This window comes from Hoplias malabaricus, chromosome 12 (genome assembly GCF_029633855.1).
Source record: "Hoplias malabaricus isolate fHopMal1 chromosome 12, fHopMal1.hap1, whole genome shotgun sequence".
Lineage (NCBI taxonomy): Eukaryota > Metazoa > Chordata > Actinopteri > Characiformes > Erythrinidae > Hoplias > Hoplias malabaricus.
In genome coordinates, this window is record NC_089811.1 from 32,802,279 (window position 1) to 32,824,436 (window position 22,158).

General features: G+C 38.8%; 1 protein-coding gene across 1 annotated transcript in view; it reads left to right on the plus strand.

The window, feature by feature from the left end:
• hnrnpa3 (heterogeneous nuclear ribonucleoprotein A3) overlaps positions 1-22,158 on the plus strand; it is a 37,257-nt gene that overhangs the window by 6,112 nt on the left and 8,987 nt on the right. The window lies entirely within an intron of this gene.

Genomic DNA, 22,158 nt, shown 5'->3' on the forward strand with positions numbered 1-22,158 from the left:
TTAGATCAGCACTACTATATCAATTCATCGCCAATAAGTCTAAAGGGTGCATGTGTGCGTGAAAGGAAGAAAGAGAGAAGCAGAGAATGGGAGAGTGATGTGTTTGTGAGCTATGTTAATGGCGTAGCCCCTCGGCCCCGCACTGAGCTATACAGTGCTGGTGTCAGGAGGAGATAAGCAAATTGCGCCTGTATCATATTGACTCGTCAAGGTTAAGCACAGAGCTACAGGAAGCAACAGCAGCCTGTGCAGCCTTCATCCTCTCCGGCATTGTTAGATTACTGAATTAGCCAGCACACACACACTACCCCACACACAAGCACAACACACGGCCAGCAGTGGGTTTTGCCTTCTTCTTTCATTTAAATGAATTTGATTTAGTTCTATGAGATCTAATTACAAGCTAAGTCGAGCCCCTTTGGAGTTTTTGCCAGTGCAGTGTGAGAGTCATGCAGGGAGGAAGGGCTGTGGGCGATTACACTGAGCACTCTGAGAGTGTGTTATAGAGCCACATCACACAGAGCCATGATGACAGTTATTCCATTGCCTCAGTGAAAGGCACTTAAATTTGCAAAAGCAAGAGTAGACAAGCTAATTTGCAACCGTGCTAAAAAAGAATTTTCACAGCAGTAATATGTAAAACAAGAAGAATGTCTGTAATACTGTAAGTCAGGAAGTGTTCAGTTAGTTTATCTGTCAAAGAAGAAAGCTTTAGGTGCTTTTTTTTGGTGGTCTTTCAAGTTTTCCAGTGCATTCCCAGTGCATGAATGTGGGAAGGTGTTCCATTTTATGCTTTTTAGAAGAAGAATTACTTTTATTAATCCCCTTAGGGAAACTGATCCTCTGCATTGGAAAGACTATTTGTAATTATAACAATAAACTTAAAGCTTCAAAATCATTGTGATTCTTCACTGACATGTACTAGGGAGAATAGAGCCTCTGTTTATGCTACTCTGGACTCAGCACTGCAGAAACTGCACTTTCAAAAGCACTGTAACTTTTGGAGGAGGGTAGGAAACCTTCGCCCCTCCCTCACCAGCTTGATTTCAGGACAGTGTTGTAAAAGTGAAATACACTCTGCGACTGTAGTGGGAAGCCCAGGGACAAAAACCCAGATCTTACCTAGTATTCCATTAAAGAATTTTTTTTTTTTGCTGATAAATAATATTCAATGTAAATCAAGTTTAAATCAGGATGTAACTAATATGTTCTCTGCTTCTTAAAGATTTTCAGTAAGACTGTAATGTTCATGTTTGACCCAAATGTAATCAAAAGAAATCATTTGTTATTGCAGTAATGTCCTTCTACATTACTAATTCTCTTCTCGCCTCAGTCACACCATGTGTGCGTTTCTGTCTCTATCGGCCTCATCTCTGGCAGCACAGCTGCATGCTGATTTGAAAGGTTAACAGACTAGTCAGCAATTACACTGCACTGTGCAGTAAAGCACAATCACATTACAGCTAAGGACAAATGTCAGCCAGACCCTCCATTTACCAAGAGATAGAGGCACACCAGTGCACTACTGCAGGGCCCTTAGGACTATCTGCAGTGTGTGTGTGTGTGTGTGTGTGATAGAGAGAGAGAGAGGAGAAATATTATATTTTGTCAATGTCTTGACAGCATAAAGACAGTTATTCACAAAATATGGATTCTGTTACCACAGCATTGTACTAGAAAAAAAAAAGAAAACAGAGAAAATCAATTTGTGGTTAACATATGTCAGATGGAGCTGAAGTATAAACATTATAGATAAATATGTTTGTATCCTTTTGATTCTATCAGAATTAAGGCCAATGAAAATGTCAGAAGGAGAAGGCTGTAGTATTCACTTGGATTATTGTGAGGTTCAAGTATTAACAAAAATTAAGTCCTCCCCTAAAATTGCACAAAGCACAAATTGTGTACCGCTGTCATTTGACAGTGGCGCTTTACAAATTATGACTTGGGTTACAGACTGCCGTCCCTAAAACCTCAGAACTGTGTTTTGTGTGTGTGTGTGTGTGGGGGGGGGGGTCAAAGGAAGGAAAACGTCAGAGGAAGAATGGTCTGGTGTTCATCTGCAGGAACGTAGGATGTGTTTGTGGGTTTAAAGTAGTAAGAACTAATCAATATTGGCTAAATATGTTCTGGGGTACCGTGACCCTGAAAGGGATTAAAAGCCAAAGAATATGATGATGATGATGATGATATTCTGGGGCCTGATTCACAAGAGTGTCTTAAGAAAGAAATTCTTCTTAAATCACAAACCTTCAAATATCTTCTTAAGAATTGTCTCTTTTCTTTCTTTACTTTATCTTAAGAAAAATTCTAAGAACAGTTGGTACTTATTTAAAATGTGTTCATAACTATTTTTTAACCTTTCAAAAGCCTCACACTTGTCTTGGAGCTGAGTATAGTCCAGGTAAGACTCTAAAATTATAAGTTTAAATAGCTGATTACTCTCAGTAATGTCTATTTTTAACTATATTTAATGTCTATTATTAGTGGAGATTGTTCTTAAAGTACTGTTAGTTTCTACACAAGGAGAAATATGCATGTGTTTATTTGTTCCCGTTGGCTGTATACCTCCATCTTGTAATTAATTCTTTCATTCATTCATTGTCTTAAATCACTTATCCAGTTTAGTTTCACAGTTGTTCATGAGCCTAGCTGTTATCATTGGGTGGGAATACACCCTGGAGGGGGGACAAGTCCTTCGCCGGGTGACACACACTCACACATTCACTCACACACTCACACCTATGGACTTGGTTTTGACTCGCCAATCCACCTACCAAGGTGTGTTTTTGGAAACCTGAAGGAAACCCACGCGGACATAGGGAGAACACACCAAACTCCTCACAGACAGTCACCTGGAGCAGGGCTCGAACACACAACCCCAGGTCCCTGGAGCTGTGTGACTGTGACACTACCTGCTGCACCACTGTGCCACCCATCTTCTAATTTTAAGTTTTTTGAACACTTAGTTTGACACTTCTTTTCATCCAGTTGCTATCAGCTGCGTCGATCTAACTGAATACCCAGGAGAAAAAACAGTGAAGAGTGTATTGAGAGAAAATTAAAAAAATATAATTAAGACTTTCTTATGAAAATATCTGAGAATGTCTTAAGATTTTTGACCTGATCACTAAGGAAATTTTCCTTTAAGAAGTTCTTGGGTCATTATCCCATTGCAGTGCCAAGCGATGTCAGATGATCAGATTTGCAGATTTTGACTAAATTGGAGGAGAAAGTATAACCTTAGAACTCATATTGTACACTTGAGGGTTCATCCTGCTATTTCTGTCAGCACTGATTTTATCAGTTAACACTAGTGTTGTATCATTAAAAATGTACCAACAGAATGTACCAAACTCTTGAGTTCTGCTATCTCTTTGTAAATTGTTTCCGCCTAATGATGGCTGCCTGCATTACATATTCGGAGGTCCCATGAACACAAATCTTGGCTGCCCCAAGAAAAAAACATGAATCTTCAAAACAGTAACTGTATAGAAGAAAAAGGCCTTCTTAACATTCAATGGAACTCAATGTCAAAATTATGGAGCATTTCTGTTGGTCCATTCACCTCCGTTTAACTTGCATTTGTGGACAATGATTCATAAACAAAGTAATTTTATATTGATTCTGAGCCCATCCAGTGATTTACACTACAGAACTGTGTCTGTTTTTAATGCAGTGCCACCTGAGGACCTGAAGATCACAGCCAGCCAATATTAGGTTGGGCCTTGTCCCTGCATGTAGAGATTTCACTGGATTCTCTGAAACATTTAATGATATTATATACTTTAGATGAGGAAATGCCTAGTTTCTTTGGTATTTCTCATTGAAAAATCTGATTCTTGAATTGTTTAACTATTTGCTAATGCAGTATTTCGCAGAATGGTGAACATCTCTGTCCTTAATTCTGAAATACTCAGCCTCTCTGAGATCCCAATTTTAAATCCCAATTATGTAACTGACCTGTTGTCAATTAACCTCATTTATTTTTGTAGCAATGCCCACATTTACAGGTCTTTTGTTGCCCTCTCCAGACTTATTTGTAATGTTTGTTGGTATCAATTCCAAATTGGCATATATATTTTAAAACAATAACATTCCACCATTTGTATTTCATTTTATTAGGTAATTTATTCGGTAAATATAGACTTTTAATTATTTGCACATATTCATACTGTTTTTATTTAAATTTTGCAGTGTCTCAACTTTTTTTGGAAATGTTTTTTGTAGGTTTTTCTTATTGATTTCTTCTTTTTTATGTTTAACTAAATTAGCTAGCTGTAGTAGTTTTAATTAATGTTCTATTATATTAGTGGTAGCATAAAATTGGTTTATTTTTGCTAAAAATCAGGTTTCCACTAAGCAATAGGAGCTTGCGTAGCAAACATTGCATAAAGTCGATCTTGGTCTGGCAAAGGCTGAGTTGCACAATTGTTTACGGTTACAGTTAGATTTTGAATTTTGAGACTTAGCATCCTTTTACTTCACACATAGAAGAATGCAGAGGTGGCAAATGCATGAAGTATAAGTAAAACACTCTCATTACATTTCATTACAAATTTACCCTTTAGTAAGAGTAAAGCAGAAATCTGCCTGGTTTCAAAAGCCTGTTCCCTTGACAGGAAAGCGCATGAGGATGTAAAGAATAAGGTCTTGTTTTAGAACAAGTACTAAACTGACTACATGTATCTGTCAAAATACTATCACAAAAAAAAACCCTCAAACTAATTATCTAGTGAACATTAGCCATTCACTGAAATAGGCCTTTTCATGCCCTCCAGAACCCCATTAGGACTGCCCATGCTTGCCTGAATTTTACTCCTCCCTGATGAAGAAAATAGCAAGGCACACAGCTCATTGTGACCTTGTCTTTATTTTAAAGTCTTCTCTCAGACCTGTCTTAGCAAGGTTACAGGATATTACAGCAGAGTAACAGGCCAAGCCCAGTAAGCCTGCACTGTTTTCTTCCCCTCCTCTGCAAATCTCCTCATTACATAATCTTTCCTGTGTGAGAGCTCTGCTTATGGTGACTGATTTACGGTCCTGTGCAGCTCTGATACAGATACGTTAACTCTGTTCATTAAAAGGAGGATGTCATCACTCTGCGACGCTAGGGGAGTGCTACATGTCACATGTATCCGCAATACAGTCCACTGCTGTCCAGTACAGCCCGCAACATCCCCTAAATCTGTCAACACGCCTATGGGCTGGCGACCCACACCCCATTCTACTGCTTACACACACACACACACACACACACACACCTTGCTCCAAAACCAAAGCCAAATCTTACATGCAAAGCACACAATCTACTCTGCTTCATAATCATTCTGTTTGAATGCACGGAGAGGGAAACACATACACTTGTCCACTCATCTTTTCTCTCCCAAGCACATGGCCAGAGGTGTGTGTGCTGGGCTTTGTACAGACTTACTGCTGTACACTGACCAGATAAGCAGCACAGGACAAGATAAGAGAAATGGCAAGCCAAAGGGCCTATGCACACACACATGCACACACACACACACACACAAGCAGTTACTTTTTGAAACTATCACATTCTCATATTCTCTATATTATTCATCCATCAATCTTCTACTCAGTGCCTTTGTATAAGCAGCTAGAAAGCAAGGATCATCATCGCTGTTGATGATGTCCAGCCAGCCTGGACTCCATCAGGCTCACTCTAGTCCTCCTATTAAGCATCTGGACATTTCTAGAACAGACCACCTCTGCTCAGAGCTGCCCAACAGTGGGCATAAGCAATGCAGGATATTAAACAACCAGCCAGAGTGTAAGTTTGAAACTAGGCACTAGTAAACAAAACAGTGCCAGAAAAGTAGAACAATGAGGATAATAAATGAGCAGGTTGCCCATTTGTTTCTATTGTGGCTGTACAGCATTTGCATACCAATGATATTCCACAGTTTTATATTCATTGCTTTCTTTAAATATATCTTTTTTTTCTTTTCCTACATTTTTTGTCTGTGAGGATTATGAGAATTAAAAAAAAAACAGTTGAGCTGCATCCAGCCACATGTGTTGTGTGCCGTGTGTGTGAATTAGGGGGAAATCAATTCAGATGCTAATGAGAGAGGCTCTAATTTATTAGCTGCTGAGGAATGCATGTTACATTAATTTCAACTGTAAACAATTATTCCGGGCTGAGATTTATTGCTGTGTGGAGGAGAGGCAACAGCGACACAAAGCAGCTTTTATCACACTTTCAAAGCGTGCTACTTTTAGATAAGATTATGCTTTCAATTTTGAATAAGCCTCAGAGGTTTTTGAGTATTATATTGGAGTCCATCTATAACTGTCAAATACTTGTATTCTATGGGCCTGCTCCGTTCAGTTTGTATTACCTCATGTCCATGATTGTAGCCTTAGTATTCATCGTAGACTTCCACATTATAATAAGGCTTTCAGGAGTGAAATATAGTTTCTTAATTTCATATGGAATGAACCAACTGTACAAAAAATATTGGAGATCCTCTCTTTTATATTCTGCCCACCCATAGCATTAAGACTCCCTTTGCAATATGAAAGGAATTAGGCCCATTGTGTGGGCCTGTATCACCCTCATGAACAAGGTGCCCTCTGTTGATTTTGTTATGAACTGCGCCTTCCAGCAGCATTTGTGGCTTTTAAAAAAAGTCATTTTTCATGTACTTTCAGAAACCAAATTTTTTTTACAGTGCTCTGAAATACCGAACAATTAACATCATTTATAATGCAAATTCCATACAGCAGTAGAGATAAAAGGTGACATATAAAGCCACTCTACTTATTCAGGGCAATTTTGCCACATTTTTCTAAAATATTGTGGTAAATCTTGTACTAAATGCATTTAATAAAGTTTTATTTGCTATTTCAATATCAAACATATCTTCCCTAGCCTTGAGCATTGTGCACTAAATATATGAATTTATAGTTTTATATTGTTTATTATTTTTATATTCTTTATCATCATGCACACAAGTGAAACGTATACAAAGGCTCCTCCGGGCTCAGAGCATTCTCCAGATTCCACCGAGGCCTGGACCACTCTCAGTCATATCATAAAAGCCTGAATTGTGACGTGTTTTCCTACTGCATGTAATGTGCAGCCTTTTATAGGCTGAATGCAGCCAGGTGGCTTTGCTCGCGGGCAGCAGCTACATAAAGAAGCTTTGCTGAAAAAGCGACTTGGTTCTGTGGCTGTCCAAGTTGTGTCAGTTGCACTGGGCCAGTGAGAGTTGGCGGTTTCCTAAAATGAGGCTTGCTTCCCTTAATTCAGCCCTGGCTCTCAGCATGGCTCCAGCACAGGGCCTGTGAGCTGCAGCCTCTTCCATGGCCTGCTAAAAGATGAATGCTTGTTATTGTTTGTGTGATGACAGTGTGTTTCAATCTGGTTCGGTGCCCCAGGTAGAGCGGTGAAATGGCTGAGTCAGTTCCTATCCCATCCATCCATCACATGCTCTGGCCTGCGGCCGGCAGGTGTAGTCCCACGCTCCCAGGAGAGACAGGAAACACCTGCCCTGCTCCACTCTCTCCTCTCTTCACGACTTCATCAGCAGCTTGGCGACACAGCCGCCCAAAAAAACTGTCACAGCAGCACTTTCCTGCTCGTTTGTTGTGTGTGTGAGAATGTTAGGGGAGCCTGAGGCGGGCTGACTGGCTGGGCCGGTGCAGGCCAGCCTGGTCCAGGTGGAGGCTAAAGCAGTGATAAGACCCCACACACGTGCCTGGGGGCTGGCTACATTCTACCAGCCCCAAAATGCAGCACACAAGCACAAACCTTAATATCCACACTGGCTGCATTAATCAATGCTTTGGAGTTTAGCACATGTGACCCTACTCGTTTTTCAGAAACAGGGATGATTTTACTAGACAATGAATTCCTAAATGAATAGCCTGGAAAGTAATTACATTTGAAAGTAGTGAAGCAGAGAGAGAAGGCAAGAATGTGTGCATGTGTGTGTGTGGCAGCCAGTCGATTGGCAAAAGGTGGAACGCTACAGTAGCTCCCCACAGAGCTGCAGTAAATAAAGCTTTATTATTGCACAGTATTGATGCCCCCCTTCACACACACACACATCAATACTGCAATAATATTTTGTTCATGCCAACCTGGTTTCACCAGTTCTGCTTTATGGACTAGGCAGGTGGAAGTAACTTTGTTATTTTGGTGATCATTATTGAGAAAGATGTTTATTATTATGATTATTATTATTATAAACGAGTAACAGCTGACAAACTGGTAGAATGCACAAATTAATAAATAATGGCGTAGAAATAGAAGACGTGTGTGTGTGTTTTCTAGTGTACTTTGATGAACACACACGTCTATATGCGAGGACAACAGAAATGAATATTGCACTTTTTGTCCACAGTAAACTTAGAAAACATCATCCTGCGTTGTTTAGGTATCTTGCAGTTTTAAGCTTTGCCTTGGTTGAATATCTCTCAGATAGCTTTAACTCACTTTCATAGCCACTCTAACGGCTTCAGTTGCTGAGCTATCAGAACTAGCAATAAAGACTCCATATAATTCCATCTTAACATAATGAAAGCCATTTCATTCTCTTCAGTAGTTGGTGGGAAGTAAAATCTAGTGCTGTACCTCTGTTGCTGAGTCCTCACTAAAAGCTTCTTTAAAAAAAGCATCTGTGCCTCAAAAAAAAAAATCAACACTTTATTTCCTGATAAAGGATATTAGGTGCTGGCAGTAGAGGAATAATAGTGCAGCAATGTGCTTTCCCATGCATTTACCTTAAAGCTGTTTGAGTTTATTGAATTTGCTTATGATGTTCTCTATCAGACAGCTCAAATGCTCATAAAGGCTCACAGTAATGGGCCAGGTGATTCATTCTGAGTCTACATGGAAGGAAAATCACTTACAGTAGCTGGCACGCTCACATGTAAATTCAGTAATAGGTTTCTCAGACATGGCAATGTTAAAGGCCCATTTTGCATATTGAGTAAATGGTAAGGCAGAGAAATAAAACAGGGAGTGTATTGGCCATCCAGCACCTGGCAGTCAGTCTGGTGCCTGGCCAGAGATCTGTCCTTTTCCCCTGATCTGACTTACAGTGACTTGGACACCAGCAGCTCCGCTGTAGTGTTTGACATGAGCACATCTTTGTGGTACTTGGCCTTGGATGAGCACCATGCAGAGATGTTTACGAGCCTCTGGAAGAAAGAAAATGTGCTGTTTGAGTTTCCATAAGTATTCGAAGCAATTCAGAATTCTGATTTAGTACCCGCAGTTTGGCAAGAGGAGGGTGACTGTATTTCAATACACAACTCTGGAAATGTGATGTTAATTCATTAGTTACAGACGTTGTTTGCACTGGATGACATGGCTGATTCTTTTTTTTCCATTGTTTCATAAATCATTAAACTACAGCAACTGGGTCCTTGCGTATGGTTAAAGTTTATGACAGGTATTATATTTTTAGTGAAATCGTGACTGCTAATTTGTAGCCCATTTGTCATCAGCACAGGTGATGTAAGTCCACGTGACCAAAAATAAAGACATGTAAGGCCAGGTAAGAATAAAATAAAGGTGGTACAGAAGCGGCATGTGCTCACACACACTTTTATGACAATGTGGTATAACAAATTATCATTTATGCGGAAAAAAAAATGTGTAATACTCTCAAATGTTTTGTAAGTGACGTGAAAAATCAGCTAAGTCTGCCCAAAAGCTCCCGACAGGGTTTTTTAACAACGCCGTTGATTCTATTTTAATTCGGTGTGATTTCCATCCGGTTTCCTCCGTGTGGCGGCTGAGGAAACAGATGTGCAGGACTCCTTATGTCCCCCAAAGTCCTGGGAGAGCGGTAGCTAGCTCTGCTGCTGCTGCACCGCTGTGTGCTCGCATGCAAAGTTGACCGTAGAAACGGCGCCTGGATGGAACGCCTGCTCTCCCGCCTGCGCTTCTCTGTTTCCTCCGCATTTCCACTTGCGTATGTCCGTATGCTGGAGTGTTTTCCCAGCGCAAGGTCAGCGAGGTAGCCGTTTGTGGTGGGGGATGTGAGAGAGAAGCCCCTTGTCCAGGAGCTGAAGCTCAACCCACAGCCCTGTTTACCGCGGCTTAATGCTAATCACTTAGCGTGGTAATGAGGGGAGTAAGGCCAACAAACAACACGTTTGAAATAAATATAATCCCTCTTACACTGTCCTTTACTACCAGTACATATAAGGGGTTAAAAAAATATATTGCTAGTATAAAAATGACCTTACTTTTTAGTGGGAATGGTATTAGCAGGGCCTTTGTTTTGTTTGGTTTAATAACAAAAACTATCCCTGTGTGGATATGCTGCAGTTATTTCGTGGCTGTGATAAACACAGATGAATTCTGTTTGCCACTATTAATGATAATAGTAAGGAATAGTCTGGCAGTTGAGGATTTATGGTTTTATCAACATTAAATGGTCGGTGTCGTTTCTTATTGCATTGTGAAATGACTGGAGGGTTCTGTGGAGTTGAGCTCCATCTAGAGGTCACTGTGGAACTGCATTACTGAAAAGGAACAGGCCGCTGAGCCCATGTCTCACTCCTCACTGAAAAATTACAGCCAATTTAAACAACACATACACTCCAGCCATGTGGGCTTTTCCTTTCAATTTTAGACTTTATATCGTTGTTGAATTTTCTAATACATTAAAAGAAAGCATTATATAATTTTTAACAATGGAATATTGTTTGTGTAACAACTACATTATTTGTTGATGTTGTCATTTGTTGTTATATACAATTTTAACCCTATCATTGATAAAATTACTGTTGTTTCTTCTGTTGACATGCAAGGTTTTCTATTTTAGAATGACATTTATAACCAACATATTCATCCAGTATACACCAAGCAGCCATAAGATTACGACCTCCTCTTTATTACTACACTCACTCACTCACTCTCCAGTTCTCTCAGCTCTACTGACCACACAGGAGCATTTTGTGGTTTTACTATTACAGAATGTAGTCCATCTGTTGCTCTGCATATTTTCTTTGCCCCCTTTTCACCCGGTTCTTCAATGGTAAAGGCACAAAGAGGGCACCTTACCCACAGAGGGTTTGTGTTGTGTTGGTACAAACAGATCAGACACAACAGTGCTGCTGGAGTTTTTAAACACTTTGCCCACTAACTGTCCATTCCATTAGACACCCCTCGCTTTTTGGTCAAAGACAGTAGCTCATCTGTTGCTGCACAGTTTGTGTTGGTCGTCCTGTAGTCTTTCATTAACGGCCACTGGATGCTGCCCACAGGATGCTTTTGGCAGTGACACTGATGGGTTTTTTGGACTCTATGTGCACTGCTGTGTCTGATCCGCTCCTACCAGCACAACACACACTAACCAAATTGTATATAATTATACACTCTGTAATTGTATAACTTCATGTTTCTATTGTAGGGTCAGTGGAGCTAAGAGAATGGACAGTGAATGTACAAACAATGATGTGGTCTTAATGTTATGGCTAATCTGTGTATTTTAAAATAATAACAAAACAAAATATTTAAAAATGTATGCTACTTATATATGAATTTTATTGTAAAAAATGTAGCGTATACTCATGCTATCATACTGCATTCTTAGTATTTTTGTTATTCACCTTTTGAGAGATATTACTTCAGTAAATATTAGATTTTAAATATATTACTGGATGCTCTACTACCAGCAAAGCGTTGAAATATTACGGTATGTTTTCTACATAATTGCTATGATGTATTTTTGCATATTGCACGCCGCAGCTCTGTGCTCATGTTTAGAGGTTTGAACTCCAGACTGCCTCACTGCGCCATCTACTGGTGATAGCAACAAGCAAATAAGAAAAACATTGAGCTTTCATTCAAAAATAGGCCTAAACGTTTAGAATTGCTGAAATAATTACAATGTGAAATGCACAAAGTGGCAATTCAGAACACAAAAACATGTGTCTTGTGGTGTGCCATAATATCTTTAATTTGCCACTGGCAGTGTATGACTTCAGCAGGTTCAGAAAACACTCAAATGTACCACTGAGACAGCATTATTTACAAAAATAACAGTTTGTAGTTTTTCTTCTCTCTGTGATTTATATACAGCCTGCTGACTCACAGACAGTGAAATATTTAGGTTTCTGTAAGAGGTGTAAAACTTGGGTTAATTATTGCCTTAAGTGCCGTCTTTACATCCAGATGACAGTCTGCCCACCATTTGAGCAGTGGGTTACATCATACAGTTGTCTGCCAAACTGTGAGTCCTGCAGACGCATTCCTTATACAAAAGAACAAGTAAATCAAGACAATGATGTCAACCAATTAATTTTCAGACCTGCTTTATATCATTTCATCCAATGGTATTTGTTCGCCCATTTAAACTCAATGTTTTATCACAAGGTACCTACATTCTCTAATAATATGCAGGTTTTTCACATTTGAGCCTACCTGAAGTGCTTCGAGCTGGTTCTGGGTGTCACATGTACGTGATATATATACTGTATAAGGCTAATATGGAAGATAATATAGATAACATGCAGTGTTTGTTCAGTAATTTACAGATTTCTGATCTAATTTTTGTTCTTGTCTTCCCTATTATTTAAATAACTCTTCCTGTGTTGATTCATGTTCGGCATGGATACTCTGCCCATTCAGAACATCTGTGGGATAGTACTTTTCACATCACTAGGGTGGTACCTTTAGGAGATTTTTGTACATTGAGCAAGGGAACAGTGTTAAACATTTTCCACTGCAACTGTAAATTTTAAACACTTATTGCATCTTGTTTGACTCTTTATATTTTGTTTTTGTATTTAATTTGATGTTAAGACCAAAGTTCTACATTTAAAATTATATTTATATTCTTTGTACATTAGAACTATATGTGGTACATTTTCTCTGTCAGTTAGTATGTGATACGAGAGGTAAATATAGCGCATATACAACTATACAGTCTTGTAGTTGTTGGTGTGTAACCCTACTGGTTTATACACAGAAGACCAGGTTTTGTTTTCCCTCCCAGGTAACCACCACATTACACCAGTAAGATCCCTTCGGCGAGAATCAGAACATAACAACAAACATATAATTTGCTTCCATGTGTACTAGAATTAAAACTGTGAGTCATTCTGGATAACAGTGTCAGCCAAATGCAGTAAATGTAATCTATAGCATTAACATGAATATTCCTACGCCAAGCACATGCCACTAAACTAACATTATGAAGCAACAGCCCAAGACTAAAACTATAAAGCTGCATTCAATAAAATAACACACAGAAGCAGGAGGCTAACATCTGGCAGTTTAGTAATACATGCTGGCAACATCAATGACACCATTAATATGTACATAACAAATGTGCGCTATTATCTCACACATTACACGGCGTCATCTAATCAACCACAGGCCAAATGTGTCACATTTATTTTGATTACCACAAAACATACAGCTGACTGATCCTGAACTTACAGCTGACCATAAGATCCATACACACCCATCAGAGTTCTGACTGCACACTTGGTTTGCACAATTTTTGCACAAAAAAAGCTATTTTAAAGTTTGTTAATTCATTCAAAGCAAGCTTTTGAAAATGTTATAGTTTGTAAACTGCACTTGCTTCTGTTTATGGTTATTACCTAATTACAGTCACTGCCCTAAAGTCCATATTGTTGTTTTTGATTTGAAATGCAGTACTGCACCAAGATCTTTGTACACTGATGCAAAAATGATATTAACAATGATCTGGACAGTGTTTGTATTTTAAATAATTTTAAAATTAGAATAAATCTGAAAATGTAGGTAAACAATACATTGTATCAGTGAATTTGAATAAATGCTACAAGTCATATATTTGTCGTTCAGTATCAATGATAACAACAAATAAACAAATGTTAATACATTTTACAAAACCTCAAGCTCAAAATTTCGGTTGATTGGTAGCTGTGAAATGTTGGTGCCGATTTAAGACTGTGATACTGATGTGATTCTGTGTGTAAATGAGACGGCTGCAAGTGGAGAACCGTTAGGACTAATTTGTTTATTATTTCTAAAGAACTTTGGTTTTTAACATGCTAGATAATTAGTTATTTGTTAAGTGAGAACACCAATGGTCCTGAATCCATGGAGATAAGAGTGTGTGAGTGTGTATGTGTGTGTGCGTAAGAAACAGAGTGCAAGAGTGAGTGGGTCATGAAATATCTTGGTGTCAGGCCTCTGTCACCTCTGAACAGTGAGAGTAAAGGTGCGTGATGGAGAGTGAGTAGCAGCCCTGGCCGCGTGGGCTGCAGTGAACAGAACCATTCAACAGATCAATCATGCTGCAACTGCGCAATATTCCCCATATAACACACACCCACACTAGCACACTGTCCTAACACACACACTGTTCTGAACACATACTCGCTCAGTAAATGACACCATGATAAAGGCATCGGCGCTGCTCTGTGAGTGGGGAGAACTGAAAAAGCTCAATGGATCAACGTCACAACACTGCTGGCAAGGTTGGGGTGGAGGGTGGTGGACTTATCTTTTCTCTCTGAAAAGTTCTTACGGGAAAGTAGAATTAACCTCAGGGTGAACAACACATTATATGGCTTTCAAGTGAAATGTTCATAGAAATCTGTTAACTAGTCCGTAGATTCATTCACCCTTAAAATCAACCATAGATTTAAAAATCTTAAAGTTCATTTCTATAGTAATATTAGATTCAATACATCACATCAATTAAAAGATAAATGTTTTGCTTGGGAAGCACCATGGCACAGCTGAACAGGGAGTGTCACTGTCACACAGCTCCAGGGACCTGGAGGTTGTGGATTCGATTCCCGCTCCGGGTGACTGTCTGTGAGGAGTTGGTGTGTTCTCCCTGTGTCTGCGTGGGTTTCCTCCGGGTGACTGTTAGTGAGGAGTGTGGTGTGTTCTCCCAGTGTCTGCATGCGTTTCCTCCGGGTGACTGTCTGTGTGGAGTTGGTGTGTTCTTTCTGTGTCTGCATGGGTTTCCTCCGGGTGACTGTCTGTGTGGAGTTGGTGTGTTCTTTCTGTGTCTGCGTGGGTTTCCTCCGGGTGACTGTTTGTGAGGAGTCGGTGTGTTCTCCCAGTGTCTGCATGGGTTTCCTCCGGGTGACTGTCTGTGGGGAGTTGGTGTGTTCTTTCTGTGTCTGCGTGGGTTTACTCCGGGTGACTGTCTGTGAGGAGTTGGTGTGTTCTCCCTGTGTCTGCGTGGGTTTCCTCCAGGTGCTCCGGTTTCCTCCCACAGTCCAAAAACACACGTTGGTAGGTGGATTGGCGACTCAAAAATGTCCGTAGATGAGTGTTTGAGTGAATGTGTGTCGCCCTGTGATGGACTGGTGCCCCCTCCATGGTGTGTTCCTGCCTTGTGCCCATTGATTCCGGGTACGCTCCGGACCCACCGCGGCCCTGAATTGGAGACGTGGTTACAGATAATGAATGAATGAATGAATGTTTTACTTTAGTCATCTATTGAAATATAATGCTTTTTGCTTCCATCAGTGGTTGGAATAGTTGTTGAGAAAATTCTCATCTACCCAACCAACACCTCCACCAATATATACATAAATGTTATTGATGTACTGAGAATTGTTATCTGGTAATAGAAGCATCCTTATGTTCAAAACATTCCTGTTCTGTTGAACTTCTAAATTTGAGTCAGTTGTTTATCTACATAAATCTAATAGTTGAAAACAAAGGAAGTGCTTCTCTCAACCTCTTGAAGAGACACTGTGAAATGCAAGATTTAAAAAAAAAGCACAAGCCCACATTTTTTTTATGTAAAGGATGAGCAGGAGACACCAGCTGAATTCTTTGCATACCTGTAGTTGATCTGGTTTTAAATACATCCTTATGGATGCATTTATACTGCCAATCCCTCTTAGGTTGTCCTCAGTTTTGGAGATCCTCATTTCTGCGATATTTTCCCCTCTTTTTAAATCATTGTATCTGAGTAGGTTAATCTCTGGCCCCACAGCAGGTATGAATACAATTGGCTCTTTAGTTTAAGATGAGGTTAATCATATTGTCCCAGACTCTCATATTACTGAGGTAACGAATAGAAGAGTATGGTGGAAATTTTATTCAGCATACCGCATAAGAAATATATCACATATTTTATATGTTAACACCTAAACAGGAGCATTTTCTGATGAGATGGTTTGAAGAAAATTGTGATGTTCACTGCAGTTAGTCAAAAAGAAGAAAGCCAAACTAGGATGATTTATTCCCATGACACAATACAGCATACACTGCAGAGGAATGGCATGCATGGTGTCGTTCACAAAGGAAGTCTGTCTTAAAGCCCATGCACAAAAAAGCCTACCAAGAATTTGCCAGGGCCCCAGCTGAAGAAGATGAAGACTACTGAGACTCTACACTCTGGAGTGATGAGACCAAGATAAAGGTTTTTGGAACTGATGGCCTCCAAACTGTATGGCTTTGCAAAGAAAAATACATGGTGCCTACAGAGAAACATGGTGGTGGCAGTGTACTTATATTGGGCTGCGTGAGTGCTGCTGGTGTCAGCCGCATTTTTCTTGATAGTATCATAAATTACAGATGTACTGCTCCGTAAAGAATCAGAACATGCTAACATTACTCTCTGCCCTTGTTTGTCGTGCACATTTCCAATATGACAATGATCCAAAACATACATCTACTGTTGCATTTCTGAAGAAGAACAGGGTGAAATAGATTCAGTAGTCAAGTATGTCTTCTCTTTTAAGCCCAATCAAACGCCTATGGGGAATTCTGAAAAGACAAGTTGAGCATCATTCTCCATCCAGCATCCAGGCTTTAAAAGAGGTAATTTTTGAAGAATGGAAGAAGGTAGATGTTGCAGTAAGTCACCAAATTGTTCTTCGATGCCAAGAAGACTTGATACTGTCCTTAAAAATCATGTAATATCCAGACATTGTGGAATTGTAGTATGCTATTTTATGCTATTTAAGTAAGGGGTAAATGTGCTGGAGCATCCCCAGCTGGACAATCCTGGAAATGATTATAAACAATGTATTTATATACTGTAGTTTGGCTGCTACAATGCTATTTAAGCATGTTAATCATTTACAAAAAATCTGTGTATGTTCATTTAAAACAGAATCTCACTGGTAATTAATCATGTCATCAAGATCATTTGCTCTACCGAAACCCATATACACAAGCATATCATATCTTGACCATCTCTCATATCTACTTGTTTCTACACTTATTGTCCACTACCATTCTCTCAGCTCAGACCAGACAGGAGCACTTAGGAGATCTGCATTTTCAGACTGTAGTCCATCTGTTGAACTTTATACCTGTTTGTCCCCTTTCATGCTGTGTTTTGTGTTGGTACCAGTGGATCTGTCACAGCAGTGCTGCTTCAAGCCCATCAGTGTCACTGCTGGACTGAGAATAGTCCACTAACCAAGAATATCTAGCTAAAGTGGGTACCATTTTAAATTGCAGCTTGCTAATTACTGGGTAAGTACAGAGTAGGTACCTGTTGAGTAAGCCTTAAGATAAAATAAGTACTGAGTAGGTAAAGGGTATGATATTAGAAATAAGTGGTTATTACTGGGTAAATAATTTTAAAGTATCTGTAATTACATTCAGAACTACAGTCTGTTCAAAATAGTAGCTGCATAGTCACTATTGTAAAGTGTTTGTAAGATATACCAAGTCATAACCACATATTTCTAATATCATACCCTTTACTTACACTTACATTTTATTACACTTTATTTAACAGGTACTTATTGTGTACTTATGGCATACCTTTTTTGTAAAGTGTTTGTAAGATACCAAGTAATAACCACATATTTCTAGTATCACTTAACAGGCACTTACTATGTACCTACCCAGTAATTAAATGACTTTACATCTACAAGGTGGACCAAAGAGATAAGTGTGACTAACAGAGTGGACAGTGATTGTGCACAGAGTTTAAGAACTCTAGCAGCCCTGCTCTGTCTGATCCACCTGTACCAACACAACACAAACTAATACACTACCGCCATGTCAATGTCAATGCAGTGCTCAGAATGATCCACCACCCAGATCATAGCTGCTCTGTGGTGGTCCTGTGAGCGTAAAAGGTGAAAGGGGACAAACAAAGTATTCATGGTAACACTTTGATTACAGTCTGTAACTGTAGAACTATGAAGTGCTCCTGTGTGGTCAGTGGAGCTGAGAAAATGGACAGTGAGTGTAGAAACTGGTAGAGCTGGTCATAATATACTAATATGAGTGTAATCTATATTAATTCTGAGCAGTTTTTGTTTTAAATTCATGCACAAAAATAACTTGATTTCTTGACAGAATACCTCAAGAACTCTTGCAATACTCACACTCATATCTATAGCGCCACCTGCCGTACAAAAACTTATTTTTGCTTGCAGAATACACCAACCCCCACTAAATCTGCTTCTCCATTCAAAAACATATATATACAATGCCTATTTCCATTTTAAAACTGCATTGTCCATGGGTGGGCTCCGTGGTTTTTTAAAGCATACCCCTGAAGAGCCAGTCTTGTCAACAAGGCTTTTGAGCTGATGAGTAGCTGAGGTTGACTAAACAAATTGTGTACTCATAGATCTGCCTGTACTCAATGAAGCAAGGCTTGATATCCTCTTGAAATTGAAAAATCTTTTATTATATGTATTTAAGATGAAGAGAGGTTAATTTTTAGGGTTTTAGTCGATGGAGAATTTAAGCAATCATACTGTTCTGTGGAAGTGAACTGATGGAAAATGTACAACGTGACTGATGACTCTTTGAAGATAAATGAAACAATTTGTTTTCCAAACTTGCCATGTTTCGGGAGAAATCTAAAATAATGCGTACAGAGCTGTGAGCTCTGGGATTCAGCATGGTTCATGGTTTTAATCTTTCCCAGATATTTATGTAAATGTCCAGACGCTTCTGAGGCTGGTTTGAGAATTTGAATCATGATTAAAGAAGTCTGTCAGCTGGAATACCGTTCTGGAGGGGATTTTTACTTTACTTACATTTTACATTTGCCACCCCTGAACAGCTACTTTTAAATTTTATCACAAATGATTGACATAACAATAAAAGAAAAACAGATACGTTTAGAAGGATGTACAAATACACTAACATTTATTAGTTATAAATTAATGATATAACTGCTATATTGGGTCTTTGTTCTTTAATGTTGTACAATTTTGTTAAAGAGCTTTTTACTAATTGCTTAATTTGATATATTTATTTTTTTTATGTTAGAATGTATCAGTTTATAAGTTATGATGTGTGCATTCAGTGGCATTGGCTAAACCAAAGAACATTTTATATTAAGTGAATAGAAATGAAAGCTATAATTGTTTGCAGCGTTGATAAAACTATTAATTAATAATAATTTTTCCCAAACTGCTATAAATATAAAATATTTTTCAATGTAGTACTTTCTGTTACAGCATATATTACAATTGCAACGCGTCCAGCAGGTGGAGCAGTGCAGTGGAAAAATACTACACTACCTTGAGCAGTACATTGGTTGTTGTATTCTGTGATTTTGGACGTAGCCATGGTATTACAGGCCTGTATAAAGTGTAAGGCAGAGTCGATTCATTAGTGCAGTGTGGGTCTAATAGTGTGTAGTTTGGAATGCAGCTCTAGGTGCCTTTCAACTGAAGGCCTTCACTTCAATGGGTGTACAATGGGTATACAACACAGATAGTGCCAAACTAAAGGCTTCAGTGCCTTTATAAGTACAGTATGTGGTCTGGAAAACAACACTGGTCATAGATGGCTTACTGAAAGCTACAGCGCATTCATCAGTGTAGTTTGTAGTTTGGAACACAGCCCTGATACTAGGCGACTATAAACTGAATGCCACCAGTGCAGTGGTCCCTCTTATTGTTTTGTTTCAGGAACTGGTTTGTACACGTCCCTCATAATGAGCTTAAACGTCCAACAACTGCTGAAGGTTTACAGCTGAGTAAGAATGAATTACTCTTATCTGAGTAATGATCAACATGTCATTTCACAACCTGTACATCTGTGAAACATGAAGCACATAGAGATAGACAGAGCCTGAAGCTTCATTGTATTTTAAGCTCTGATTTTTGGGAATTAATTTGCTCCCATAAATGTAGCATACTATACAAATGCTTGAATATTAAGCATTCAATATAGGGTAATGAACTTTTGAGAACATCTTAGCCAAAGGTAACTTGGGTATAAAGGGATTATAACTTTGGCTATGGATTTATTTATTTTATTTTTATTTTCTTTGCCATTGGGTTGAAGGCTTGGCTTAAGATTGTAAACCAGCAGTAAAAAGTAAAAGCAGCAATATCTAGGGCAATATAATATAGTGGTGAAATCATGTTAAAGGTTAGGGAAGTAAATAAAGTTGCATCAACTTTCAATGCTCTGTGGTAGCACCCCAACTCAATACAGTTTCTGTTTACCTGCTCTAGCTAACCTGCTTCAGCTTAAGACGGAGTAGATAATTAAATGATGATGATAGGATTCAGGCACAGGGAAAAACTGGAAACGAATCAGTTCAGTAGACTAGAAGTGTACAGTTAAAGAACACTGCTTTAAGTATGGGGGCCATGAAATAGGAACTTGGTATAGAATAAAGATTTTGAAAAATATTAAAAAGCAGCTAAAGGTTCCCAAATCCCATTTTCAAATAGTAAAATACACCCATGTACCCATGTTTTTTTGTTAGGGTGATTGGGTAATGCACCACTGAAAGGGAAAGGGAGGAACTTTTTCTGTCACATTCTACCAGTGTTATACCTGTGGTCATCTTTGCCTGTTATAAATGGTCTGTTCTGCCTCTGAATACGACGTCCATTTACTGTCAATTTTTGTTCCAAAAATAATTTTAACTTGTAACACTTTCAGATTTCTCTGATAGACTCTCATATTTAGGACTGTTTTTATTTCTTTTTTAAACTATAGAGGCTGCTTTGCCATCTCGATTGGTTGTGGGAGGGCTAGCCCTAACGTGCGTTCATCATACATAACTTGAGGTGTGTTAAAAATACCCACGATTTACTGTTGCCTACATTCATTTATTAATTCAGTCATTGTCTGTAAGCACTTGTCCTGTTCAGGGTTGAGGAGCCCACCTGGAATCACTAGGCCTGTTCCATTCATTACTCACTATATACTGCAGACTGAGTTCAGGAGGATAGCGGTTACTGATGGTATTACAGTGAGGTATGAGGTGTTGGTATGAGGTGACCAAAAAAAACTGTTCATCATTATTTGACTGTGTCAAGTTTCTTGATTAATTTGTACATTGCAATGTGGTAGTGGTTTAGATGTCTGGATCTTAATTGACCCATTGTACAAGTCACCTTTGTCATCATCGCAACAATTGCCCCCTGGGAGATTTGGCAGAAGCCACCACTGAATAAATATCCTATACCTATCACAGAATTGATGTAAAATGATTACTGAAATAATTGAAATGCTGTTAACTAAATTATCTCTACAGCTTTTAATTTTTCTCATAAAATTTCTCATAAACGCCCCTTGTGTTCTTTTTTTAAACCCCTGCAAATGCATCTCTATTAATTAAAATGGCATATTAAGAAGTTATTTCTGAGAACAAAAATACCTTAATTAAATCTTATACTTGACTCTAAACTTTTGTCTTTATTTTGCATGTACATATTGATGAATATGAATTGTCCCTGACACTATCTTCACTTGCCCCTCTGTAACTCAACTGTACCTTGATTGCCCAGCACCATCAGTATATGATGTAAGAAACCTGGGATGTCTGAATTTGCCAGTGGAGACTATGGAACATTGCAATGTCAAAGTATAAATTCACAACCATGACATTGACTGCTTTTTTTGTGCATTATGGGACTTCTAGCAAACTAAACCACATGGAATTATTAACAAGGTTAAAAACATAATTTTCTCTGGAAGTGGTCTTTAAAAATGATAATTTAATCATAATTTACAGCATAGATTACCAGTAGCAGTATTCTTTGTTTGTGGGTTTGAGCCCCACCTCAGGTGAGAATGTGTGAGTAAATGTGTAAGTGTGTCGTGCATTGTGATGGACTGGGTGTCTTGCACCCACTGATTTTGACTAGGCACAGGGTCCACGGACACACTGAATAAGCGGTTACAGAATATAAATGAATTAATGTTTTTAAACCACAAAAGTCTTTTAATAAATAGTATATTCTTAATAAAGTCTC